The sequence below is a fragment of the Chinchilla lanigera genome, unplaced genomic scaffold (genome assembly GCF_000276665.1).
Source record: "Chinchilla lanigera isolate Chin_1 unplaced genomic scaffold, ChiLan1.0 scaffold00065, whole genome shotgun sequence".
Classification (NCBI taxonomy): Eukaryota; Metazoa; Chordata; class Mammalia; order Rodentia; family Chinchillidae; genus Chinchilla; species Chinchilla lanigera.
Window position 1 is genome coordinate 4,013,590 of NW_004955466.1, and position 12,006 is coordinate 4,025,595.

The following is a 12,006-nucleotide window of genomic DNA, read 5'->3' on the forward strand; positions in this document are numbered from 1 at the left end:
TTTACTTATTTATTTATTTTGGGCTTGACAGAAGTGACCCTGTTTTGATGCTGACCACTTTCCCAGACACCTCAGCTGTCAGCTGCTCTGGGTGCCCCTCACCCGTCACCCATCAGCCTCATCCTGGGACCAGTGTTTGCCCCAGGTTGTCCTCTTGTTGATGACAGAGATGCAAAAGAGCAAGTCCAACGCCCCAGCCCATTTTCTGTGTCATGTCTGCTAATCTACTGGCCAAAGTGTATCACACGGCCAAGCCTAGCTTCAAGTCACGCTACCCTCACCCTGGAGTTAAATGGCAGAGAGTGTGAGTTCGGGACAGGGTGAAGGATTTCTCAACACAAATACAAAGAAATGCAGTTTTGACATTTTGTCAAACACAAGAAGAAAAAGCACTTTGCAAGTACGCAAGGAAAAAAGACAAATTGAAGCACGGACCATTCCCTCCCTTCTGTGCAGGGCAGCGTGCTGCTGTATTATTTATGTCTGGAAAGGTTAACACTAGACTGTGGTTAATGAGCAAAGCAGCGCAGATGAGAACACTTCACGATAGGGTCAGCATTACCGTATAAAATTTAACGACAGCAAAGTCAGCTTTATTGATCTGGTAGAAGTGGGGAAAGCCCTCCATCACCTTAATGGGGTGGGTGGAATCTGCTCCTGAGCAAAAGGAAAAATATTCTCTCCATGCTTATTTTTGAGAGAAGGCTTGAACTATGAAAGAGTTTAAAGTGTGTGTGTAGAGTAGGATAGAAAAGAATATCAGCAAAATGTGAGGCTAAGAGAGCTGTGAGTTGTGTCCATGTTATACTTAGGAGGGTGAGAAAGGAGCTCGTGGATCAGTGAAGTCAAGTGTCCGAGGGCTAAAGTGACAGGAAGTCCAGGGAACAGAAACACCACACTGCGATCAGGAGCGCCCTCTGCATCTGCCTCTACCATGCTCAAAGTTATCACCCGCCCTTTTCCCGCCTCTGTTTTCAGGCAGAATCACCCCATTCACACCTTTTGCCTCAGAGGCAGGACTGAAGCACAGGCCACTGAGTTTATAATATGCCCACGGTTATTACCTGTGGATTTTGCACTACATAAATGAGGGGTCCAGCCATGGCGCCCCCTCTGCTCTCACCTCAGGGTACTATGACATATTCCCTGGTTTGGACACTGATGGAATCAGGTGTCTAATTTTAACTCAGCTGTCAGAAGATGGACACATGGTCTCAAAAGTTTTCTGCGAAGAAATAGTAAGTAAAAGATGTATGGAGATAGACAATGAGGAGATAGCTGGACTGAGGGTTAGGTCATCTGAAGGAGCTCTCCATCGGGCACACTCTGAGGGGACACAGTGGCGGTCTGAGCACCTCCAAAGAGAGGTCAGGTAAAGAGGAAACAATGGAAATGAAGAAAGTTACTTGAAGTACTATTTATATCCACTGTCATTAACTACCATTGATGTGCCCTGCATGTGTGTCATGCCTGAAGTTAGGCCTAATGTGAGCAGCAAGGCACCCTGACGGGAAGATCAACCCAGCCCCGCACATTCAAACACAGACACACACATCTACAGTTGCCTCCCCAGTATCCTAGGTCTTATGATCTTCAATCCAGTATTTTTTTAAAATGTCACTTAACAATCTTTAAAAACATATTTAAAAGTTTCTTACTTAGAAGAATCAAAAAGCTGTCCATCTTCCCTCTGTGTTCTTCCTTGTGGGGTAAAAATGGCTGAAATCAGATGTGGAAAAGAATGTGGCTGCAAACTAAAATAGACTCCTTTGTCACCAAATAATATTGAAAGATGCAGAGAAAACCTTGTTGAAGGTTAGAAGAAATGGGCAGGAATAAAACTACAGGGAGTGGAAAATTTGTTAGACTTTGGGGCAAAAAGTACAAATGTTAACTAGGTTCATGGTATTGCTAGGTTCTGTTTCAATAATGAAGTGTTGAAAGAACTGACTTTGTGAGTCACCCCAGGAAAGAGGCACTAAACTGTATATATTTCTCACAGAAATGACTTTTTGAAAACTGAGTGTTTTCATCAGTGGACAGAGTGGTACAATTGGAGGGATGCAGGGATTCTCAAGTCAGGCTACACAGTTGCCCCATGTGTGAAAATCATTAACTTCATTTCCCTTAACAAGCTTTAGCAGTCCACAGGTGCAAACTGGATTTTCATAGGGCAGTGCTCTCAGAACTGAAAGTGTGCACGCCTCACCTGGGATCTTACTAAAATACAGGATCAGTAGGTCCAACCTGCGCTGAAAGCCTGCATTTCTAACAAACCTTCAAGCTATCTGAAATGGTTGGTCAATAAACCACACTGTGACTAGTGAAGGTTTAAAGAAATATAGAAAATAAGGTGGTTTTTCATTTCATCGTTCACCCTATAATCTAGTGGATGATCTTTACATTATTTGGTGTGGATCAAACAAATCATCTGCACCACAGAAAGATTCATTGCCCACCTGCCTCAACCTCCTCCAGAGCTGGGGTACGTGAGGGGGGGTTGCGGCTCCGTTGCGGCATCATGCAGAGCACGCAGGAGGCCCTGGATTTGATCCCCAGTACTGAAAAAGGAAGTTGCTATTTGTGAAGACGTGCTATTGATTTGCTTTTCACAAAAACAAATGTGATACTTTCCAACTCCTGATCTTTTAAATAGGGACAGATAACTGTTAAAATTCTACCAGGCCAGAAATAAATATATCTCACCAGATCCTTCAGGCAAAAATGGCAATTTAACAATGAATAAATGCCCATCAACTGAAGAATGGATAAAAAAGATGTGGTATTTTTATACAGTGGAGTATTACTCAGCTATAAAGAAAGATAAACTAGAGGCTTTTGTAGGTAAACGGATACAACTAGAGACCATACTCATAAGTGAAATAAATCAGACCTGCATGTGTAAAAATCATATTATCTCCCTAGTGTAAGAACCCCAAAGAGTAAATAAAATCTGAAAGGTACAATAGACATTGTGAAAGGGAAAGAAACTGCTCAAAAGGAAAGAACAACTGGGATGAGGGAAAAGAGAAAAGAAAGAAAAAGGAACAGAAAAAATATATATATGTATACACATAAGATAGCTAAGATAATTGTACTACTAATTTTTATTGGTTTATTGAAAGAAACAGTGAATGTTTGGTTGATCAATCTTACATGCCTATATCTGGTTATCTGAGTAACATTGTGAAGGTAACAATACGTAATACAACAATCATTGTTAATTTCCTATCGCCTTATTTTGAAATTCTGTATGGTTTTTATAGTTTGTGCATTGTTTGTTTTGTTTGTGTCTTTGTTTTTCTTATATTGTTTTTTTTTCTTTTCTCTTTAAAATTAAAAAAAAATGAATGAGAAAGTAACTGCTCTCTGAAGAAAACTGATGGTACAGAGAAATGTGGAAACAGATATCCTCATCACAATTTCATTGGTGAAACTATAAAACTTTTATATCTTTACACCAAGAAATGTAGAAGCTGAATTTTATAATTTTTAAAAATTCTTCACATACTGAGTTTTGAACACATTTGCTAAAAATATAAAAATGCAGAAACTTCTGATTCTTTTGTAAGAAAATCAAGTTGCTATCTGAAAATATAGAAAAAAAGGTGAGTTTCCATAAAAACTTTTGTGCAACTAATGAATAAGATAAATAATATAAAAATTAAATTAAAAAAAGATTGCCAACCATGGTGGCACACACCTGTAATCCTAGCACTTGGAAGGCTGAGGCAGGAGGATCACTGAGAGTTCAAAGATAGTCTCAGCTACATAGTGAGTTAAAGGCTGGCCTGGACTATATAGTGAGACTCTGTCTGAAACAACAACAAGGAAAATTTAACAATTTTTAACAAATTTAAAATTTATTAACAGATTTAATAACAGAGGTCAGTGGTGTATCTTTCTAGTAGATCTATTAAGTATCTTTTTTGTGGAGCTCTGACAGAAATTAAAACCAACTAAGCAAACAAACCAAATTTAGAACTAGACCACACAATGATTATATTACAAAGTCCTAAACCAAGACTTTAAAATAAAGATGAATGTTCAATTGCATTGTTTTCAGAAGGAATGAATAAGTGACTGACTTACAAACAAGTTCCATTCCAGGAAAACCTTCATAAATCAGATTTGTTTTTAAGTCTGACAAAGTGAGTCTTATACACCCTTGATAAAAGTATACAGTGTAAAGCCTAAAAAAAATTTATGTGTTCCATGATCTTGTCCTTGTATTTTTAAAACTGTGCCAATTGGTGAATGATTCGTGTTATAAGAATGAGGGACTTCTACCACCTTTTCACTTTGATCCAATCTCTCAATTATTTTCGCTTCTGTTTCCATGGTTATTGCTTCACACTTCCTAGAGTCACCTCCACATCACCACTGCTTTTCTCCTTGCTTCCAGACATCGTGGGCTCTGATGGAGCACTGTACTACTGTACATGGTCACACTGTACCAGAAGCACAGCGCAGCTTAGCTGTGACAATGTCCAGCAGACATGTAAGCTTCTCCCTGATTTGTTTGCATCTGTCCATGTTTGTAATATGAGATCTGTTCAAATCTCTTATTACGCAAAAGTTAGCAACTCCAATGTTCACATGTTGGGGGCTATGATGTAAATTATTTTAGTGAGAATAAAAATTTTACCATTGGTAAATGAATTACTATAAGCATTATTTTTATTGTACCCATTTTTAATTTATAATCTCATGTATATTTTCATGTATATAAAAATAGTACAGTAGTATATATGAATAACTTAGATAAATACATAAATATATTAGGAGGTTGTTTGCTTTTTAAGTTAATAGGCTACGCAGTCACAAATGTCCAGAACACTGATATAAATTAACATACTTATAGACCATATCCTCTGAATGGTCATTCTCATTCATTCATTCATTTGTCCAACAAATACTCAATACATACAAATAAGGCCTTAAGGTTTACTGATTGCGTTATGTTCCAGAGGACCTTCAGTGTAAGAGCAATTGGATTTTGTAAGCTATATTCAAAACAATGAAGGGCTGGTTTAGCCCCTTAGAAGGAAAAGAGTTACCGGCTGAGTTGGTTTGTGTAGATGTGCTTTGGAATAACCAAAGTCTTGGTCATCCAGAAGAGCACAGAGTAAGCATTTACTGCACCCCACATACCTGCCAAAGGGATGAGGACAAAGAGAGGATGCAGTGCCCCGGATCCTAGGATCTTACCGTGCGACACAGCTGGACGGCTGCTGTTGACCTGGGAGATCCAGCCGACCTTCCCCAAGGAACAGTGCAGACAACCTGAAATGCCCAACCAGAAAGCTTTGCAAAGTGTTGCTGCATTTTTCTATTTAAGATCTCTAGCTCTTTCTTTAGGAAAAGAGTTTCTGAAACTCTTATCATGGAAACAGTTTTTATAAATTTTCTCTTGTCGAACCATTGTCATGACTCCGAGAAATCCTATTGTACATAATCAGTAGTTTAAAGAACTTCCAGTGAAAAAAATGGAATAAGGGAGAGATTTGACTCCTACTTAAGAAGTAGAAATTACTTTCTTTGCATTAGAAAGAATCTGGGGCAGAGTCACGATTTTAAGATAAAGAATAGGTATTTTTCTCTCTGCCTAATTTTGATGTAGGAAGGGAAGAAAAAGAGCTATTGTTGAGGAAAGGGCATTGAAACATACTGAGCCAAGTCTCAATGCTTGCAACCCAAAGCCTGAAGGTCCAACGCCACACACCAGCCTAAAAGTATATTAACTCTATGATGAAATTCATGTCAAATTACAAATAACATTTTAATCATAAAAATATGGCTGTGGGAAAAGATTTAGATTCAATGATGACTCATAACAAATATATACAGAAAGAACAAAGAGTTCCTCTAAGAAAAGTGTTTATTCTTTAAGAATAAATAGCTTTATTGCTCATGGATATTTTGAGTCAAGAACCTTTGAAGTATATCACATAATTAATTATAAACCTGTTAGCATGAGCCAGGCAAACAGTATCATTTGAATTTCAGTTAAAATAATTGCCTAATAGATTGCGCTAAATAAGTAAAGCACTTGCTGCCACCTGGTAGGAATGTATGCTGATTTCAGGAAAAGAGCCTACAGATTTTTGTCCTGTTTTCTAAGGTGAGCACGGATTTTCAAAGATATGAAGATGAAAACTTTGAGGTTGATTCAATGAATCATTACCCAGTATCCACTTGGTGTCGGGCAGTATTCCAGGCACTTGAGAAAGAGAAATGAACTTGAAAGTCAGCATCCATGATGTTTAAATTCTGATGAGAAGACAGACAACAAATGAATTAGTAAGATCATTTCTGATATTGTTAAATGCCATATGAAAATAACATGGCAAAGTGGGACAGAGAGGCTTAGGCAAGTTCTCAGGAAAGGTCTCTTTGAGAAACCACCATTTGGGCTGAAAGAAACACAAAATTTAGCTCTGCAAAGATCTGAGAAAAGAGTATTCCGGACAGAGGGAACAAGAAACATAAAATCCCTGAAGTTAGAGCAACTCTTTATTTTTAGGGAGCCAAACAGCGATTGGTAACTGACCAATTCAAGGAGATAGAGGCAGATGCTAGCTTTTTCAGGGTCATTTTGAACATTATTTATAATAGTTGAACTTATTCTTAATATTAAAATACGAATTCAATCTTTGTTCTAAGTGTGATGGGAAGCTGTGAGAAATTGAAAAAGAAAAGCACAATATTTTGCAGCTCTTCCCCTCAGGATTTGAAGCATATTTTCCCATCTCTATAATCCATCTGGCCTGTGACTTGCTTAGACCTCAGGACTCAGCAGAAGGGATGTGTTCCTAAAGCTGAGTCTTGAGAGTGCTTGTAGCTTCCACATCACCTTCTTGGATAACTTCTGCCACCATGTAAGAAACCTCAGACTGGACTGCTAAGCAGTAAGTGACCATCTGTGGGACAAGTCCTGGGCAACAGCCAGGTCAAGCATCAATATCCAAGATGTGCAACCAAGGGGAATTTGGATTGGTCAGCCCATGTGGAAATGCCAAATGGCTGCAGGCACATGTGCGAGCCCAGGCAACACCAACACAATAACTTCCCAGCTAAGCCTGACCCGTGTTACTGACCCACACAATTAGAGTTCTTTTAAGGAATTAATGTTAGGGTGGCTTGTATCACAGCAATAGATAATTGAAACAAAAACTACAGGGGAATTTTAACTCAAGGAATAACATGATCTGATTTACATTTTAAAAGGTCACTTTGGCAAGTAACTCTCTGAGGAGCATTAGGAATATAAGATACCAAGAAATACCAAAATTCCAAACAAAACCCTTGTCCAAATGGGTTACATATGGGGCTGGACTGAATGTTTTCTTTCAGAAATGGACCGTGGCAAATGTGAAGGTTGAACAACATTAAAGTTGAACTATATAGTCTAAATTTTCTGAATAGAGCAAAGTTTCCTAGAGCCCTGGAAGCCTTCTTTTTCTTAAGGAAAGCCCTTCGCAGACAGTGGCTTTTCTGTAGAAATTGGTGAAACCATGAGGAGAGGTAAATCCATAAGCCAAGTTTAAATCCAAAGATAAGGATCAGTGATTTGTTTCTGACTCTGGCATGATGCAATGATGGCTATTTGCCTACCATATAACTGTAAAATTGGGGAAAACATGGTTGAGAGAAATTGAAGAAAGCCTAAATGAAGAGAAAAATACATAAAATGTGTGGTTTGGCAGTGCAATATTGTTAAAGTCAATTTTCCTCCAATTGAACTCTATATGCAATGCAATCCCAATAAAAATTTCACCAGGCATAGTTTTTAGAGGTTGATAAGTCCGCTGCACACTCCCTCACCCAACTCCGTGGCTGAGCACCGTAAGTCAGTCTTATCATTTCTTACACATTTGTGTAACTTGTGTTAGAGCTGTTTCTCCAGTAAACCCGACCGACACGGGCTGCGTGTTGTGGGACAAGAAGGCTGCCACTGGGAACTCTTCAGGAACACCAAAGCTGCCCTGTGCTTGGCTCCGTGAGGAGTAGCAATAGTGGGGTCAGAGTGAGGCTTTCCTGGCAGACGTAGGAGAATGAAGACTTGAGTGTAGGGTGGAGGAGAGACGAAGGGGCGTTAAGAGAGGAAGTCCTTTCACGCTCTAGAGAACACTGAGGAAGCCGGGGCAGCTGTAGTAGACCAGGGCTGTGTCTTTTCACAGCGCTGGGTCTCGAAAAGCACAGCACCCAGAAAGGGAGTTTCTTTGGGGAAAAGCTCTCAGTGACCTTGGGTCCGGCCCATTGGTAAAGTTTCCAGGAAGCTGAACCTGGCCGAAACTTGATTGCACCAAGGAGGCTTCTGGGGACCCCAGGTACCGAGGGACATGGAGACAGGATTTCACAGTTCCGAATGGAATAAATTTGCACACAACAACCTTCTTTTGAAATATATGTAGATTACAGTTAGGGCCTAAAAGGGGAGAAGGGATTCTCCTTATTACTAGTGACCAACCCTGCACACTGCTTGTGGTAAGATATCCATCTTTTCCCTAGTTGATATTCAGAGTCTATGGAATTTTAGGTACTAACCAGTTGACACATTGGTGCTAGATGTTGGAGAAGACCCCATGAGCCAAGGTATCTGTTAAAGCTCAGATTCCTCCATGCTCCCTTGAAGAGGGTCATGACATGCCATGGGCCCAATAGGGGGCCTCCCTGGAAATATCTCAGAGCAGAATCAGGGTTTCCACAGCAGCTGACTCATTCCACCTCCACTGATAAGTTCCCCCTTCCCTGTCACCCAGCAGGGAATGTGTCCGGAGGCAGCTGAACTCTCTGTGATCCATGAAAGCAGGGACTTTTCATCTTGTTATGTAAACCTGTGCCAAAGTGTCCTTTCTGGAATGGCGTGGGAAATTTCAAACCCTGCTCCCTTGAAATGACTGGTATCATTCCTTTCGTAAATCCTCCCTAAGATGCTAGATTATAGGAACTGGGTCTCATATAAAGTTGCCTCTGCAGTCCAGAAAAAGCAAATCTGCTGCAAAGCTGCTCCTTTTTCATGAAATTACAGCTGGCTCCCCAGCGGCTCAAACCTGAAGTGCATCTTGCACGCCCCTGGACTCACTCATGTTCTGTGCATGGGCTGGAATATGTCCGTTGTGTGTTTCCTCTGCCCTACCGATACCCAGCTCCCCTGCCCATTTCTAACCAGGTCTTTCAGTGATACTATAATGGCTTCAAAAATGTTAGGAGCAACCTCCAGGCCCAGGTCTGGCCTTGGGGGTTGCTGGGCTTGACACTAATGTCTCTTTCTTCCCTCTCTAAGTGTGTCTGTTTCTCTGGCTCTGATTCCACTTGAGTGGGTTCCAGCCTCCTCCTGGCAGCTGCTTTATATTTAGGTCTGGCTGCAAATGAGCAGACTGTTGACGCAGAGCAGCACCCCCACCCCGCTAGGGTGGGCCCACTTCATCTTACTGACATTTCCTCCAGCAGGGAGGCAAGTGGCTGTGTGCGCTGTCCCAGTGGAAAGGTTGTCTCAACAGTCAGGAAAAGCCAGAGACTCGTGGTCAGAATGAGGAGAGTGATTAGTAGATAAAGGAATGGACAGCAAGAGTAGAAAAAGGTAAGTAAGAAGAGAAGCATACAAGACTGCCTAAGCATGAACTGCTCATCTCAAAATTAAAAGAAAAAGTAGAAGAAGGGGGAGTAGGAAAAAAATTCCTTGTGTCTTTTATGTGTGTAGGAGCTGGATTGTGATATAAATGTAATCAATTATTCAAACTTAATTGAATATGCACTATATATCTAGCACAGTCCCTGTTCTAAAGAGCATATGTCCAGTGGAAGAAACAGATCTAAATTAAAATTAGGATGCAGGATTGAAGGGGTAAAAGGGAAGTGCTCCAGGAATCAATCCTTGATACTTTCACTGAGGAGCTAGAATCAACAGAATTTATTTTCCGACTGTCTGGGTGAGATGTGAAGGAGGGAGAAAAAAGGATTCTTTCAAGATTCCAGCCTCGGGTGCTTGAGTAGACCTTGTGCTGTGAATTAATATTGGAATACACAAAGAGGAGTAGATGCTTGGGGACTTTACAAGTTCACTTTGGCCTATGAGAAACTAGCTAAAGAATTATAGTTACACAGTAACAAAGCTTTCCCAACATGAAGGATGAAAAATAAACTCACACTCTACTCGTATTTCTGTCCCATTCTTCCATCGGCTTCTATACAAGAGCAAATGGAAGGACAGGCAAATGTGAATGTTCTTTTTATCTAAATAATTTATTCACCTAGTAGTTAGAGAATACATGGATTGCAACTCTGTCAAGCCTTATAAAGTATCATTGCTCCCTTGCTACATGAGTACAGTTCCTTACATTTTTCTTCTTTTTTCTACACCACCTCCCTACCCCCACTAAAGCCAGGAGGGACTCCAAAAAGGAAGGAAAGCAGGAATATACTGCTGCCTTAGTCATCTCTCTGTTGCTGTGATAAAATATGGGACACATAATTTAAAAGAGAAAAGTTTCATTTGGGATCACGGTTTCAGGGTTTCAGTCCATGGTGGGCTAACTCCAGGACAGAAATGTCAAGGAGGAAGAGCATGGCAGAGGAAAGCTGCTCACCTTATGGCATTCAGGAAGTAAAGATCATAGGAAAAGCCAAAGAGGAAGAGATTAGGGACCAGATACATTTCCTAAGGTCATGCCACCAAACCCACCCACAGCTAGAAGTGTGCTTTACTGATCTCCTCAACATATCTCAAGCCAATTGATCTGATTATCAAGATTAACCACCACAACTGCTAAGCTGGGCAGTTCACCTACAAAAGAGGAAGCAGAGTCCTTGTGAAGACTGTTTGTCTTATAGTCATCAGCAGAATAAATCAAAGATCCTCTAAATTCAACATACATATCTTCCACACTCATTTTCTTAGAAAAGATGTAATAGCAGAAAGCAATAAAGGAGAAAAACAGCAGAAGCAGCAACTAAAAACTTGTCCAGATTTTTGAGTTTTAAAAGACAAGGCCTTAGGAAATAAGATAGGATGCATATCAGAAATGAAAAATTTATTAAATTTCCTTGAGCTGAGTTGGATGGGGGACATGCAAGAAAGGATAAGGATGTGAGTAAATTGTGGAGATATATTTCTTGGTAGGCTCCTTAAGAAAGGGGGGAATGAGGGAGAGGGGGGTGAGTTGAGATGTGGTTGTTCAAAGAAATGAGGGCTTTTCCCAGTCCACTGAAATTTAGAGGGAGCAGAAATATGAGTTAGTGATGTTTTAAGTTTAACGTGTTTCAAATCCCCCTCCATTCTCGGCAAATATGAGTCCACCCTCTTAATCTTTTCAGTCTGAGATCAGCTTATTTCTGCAAGACCGTCCCCTTGCCATACCCTCCAGCCAGGAAGAGGGAAGGGTTAACATGGGAGACCCAAAGCAAAGAGGCAGAGCTTGCCATGCCTCAGACCTGTGTCTTTTCCTCCCATTCTTTCCTCCCAACCAGTTACCGCTGTTGACTGGTAGACATGTCTGGCGCTGCTTGCCTGTCTTGCTATTTATAACTCTTCTCTCAGGTATTCTTGAAGATTCTGTCACCAAAGCTGACCCTGGAAGCATCCTCTAGGTAGCTAGGCAATGGACAAACTATGCTGGCTTGGGTGCTGCCTCAAAGCTCAGCTTCCTATAGGAATAGTGGCTTCCTTGCCCCAGAAAAATTTTCTATAATTTTACAAGAGCCCCCAAGGTTTCAGGTGCTGGGAGGTTGAATCCCTACTCAACTTTAAACAACTGCACCCTAAACCCAAACTGCCTGTTTGTTCCCCCAATTAACAATGTCACTTCTCTCTCTTGATCTATTAAAAGACAAAAGCAAGCACAGGAACAAGTTGACCTGGCACCAACACATCTCTCATGGAGCAAGGGTTGATGGGGGCTTGCTGTTTTGCTTGCTTACCCAAAGCTCTTCCATTTCCTCTAAAAACCACTTCAATATCAAGTGATGTAGAGCAATTTGTCCTGAAGCAACGACCCAGATGGA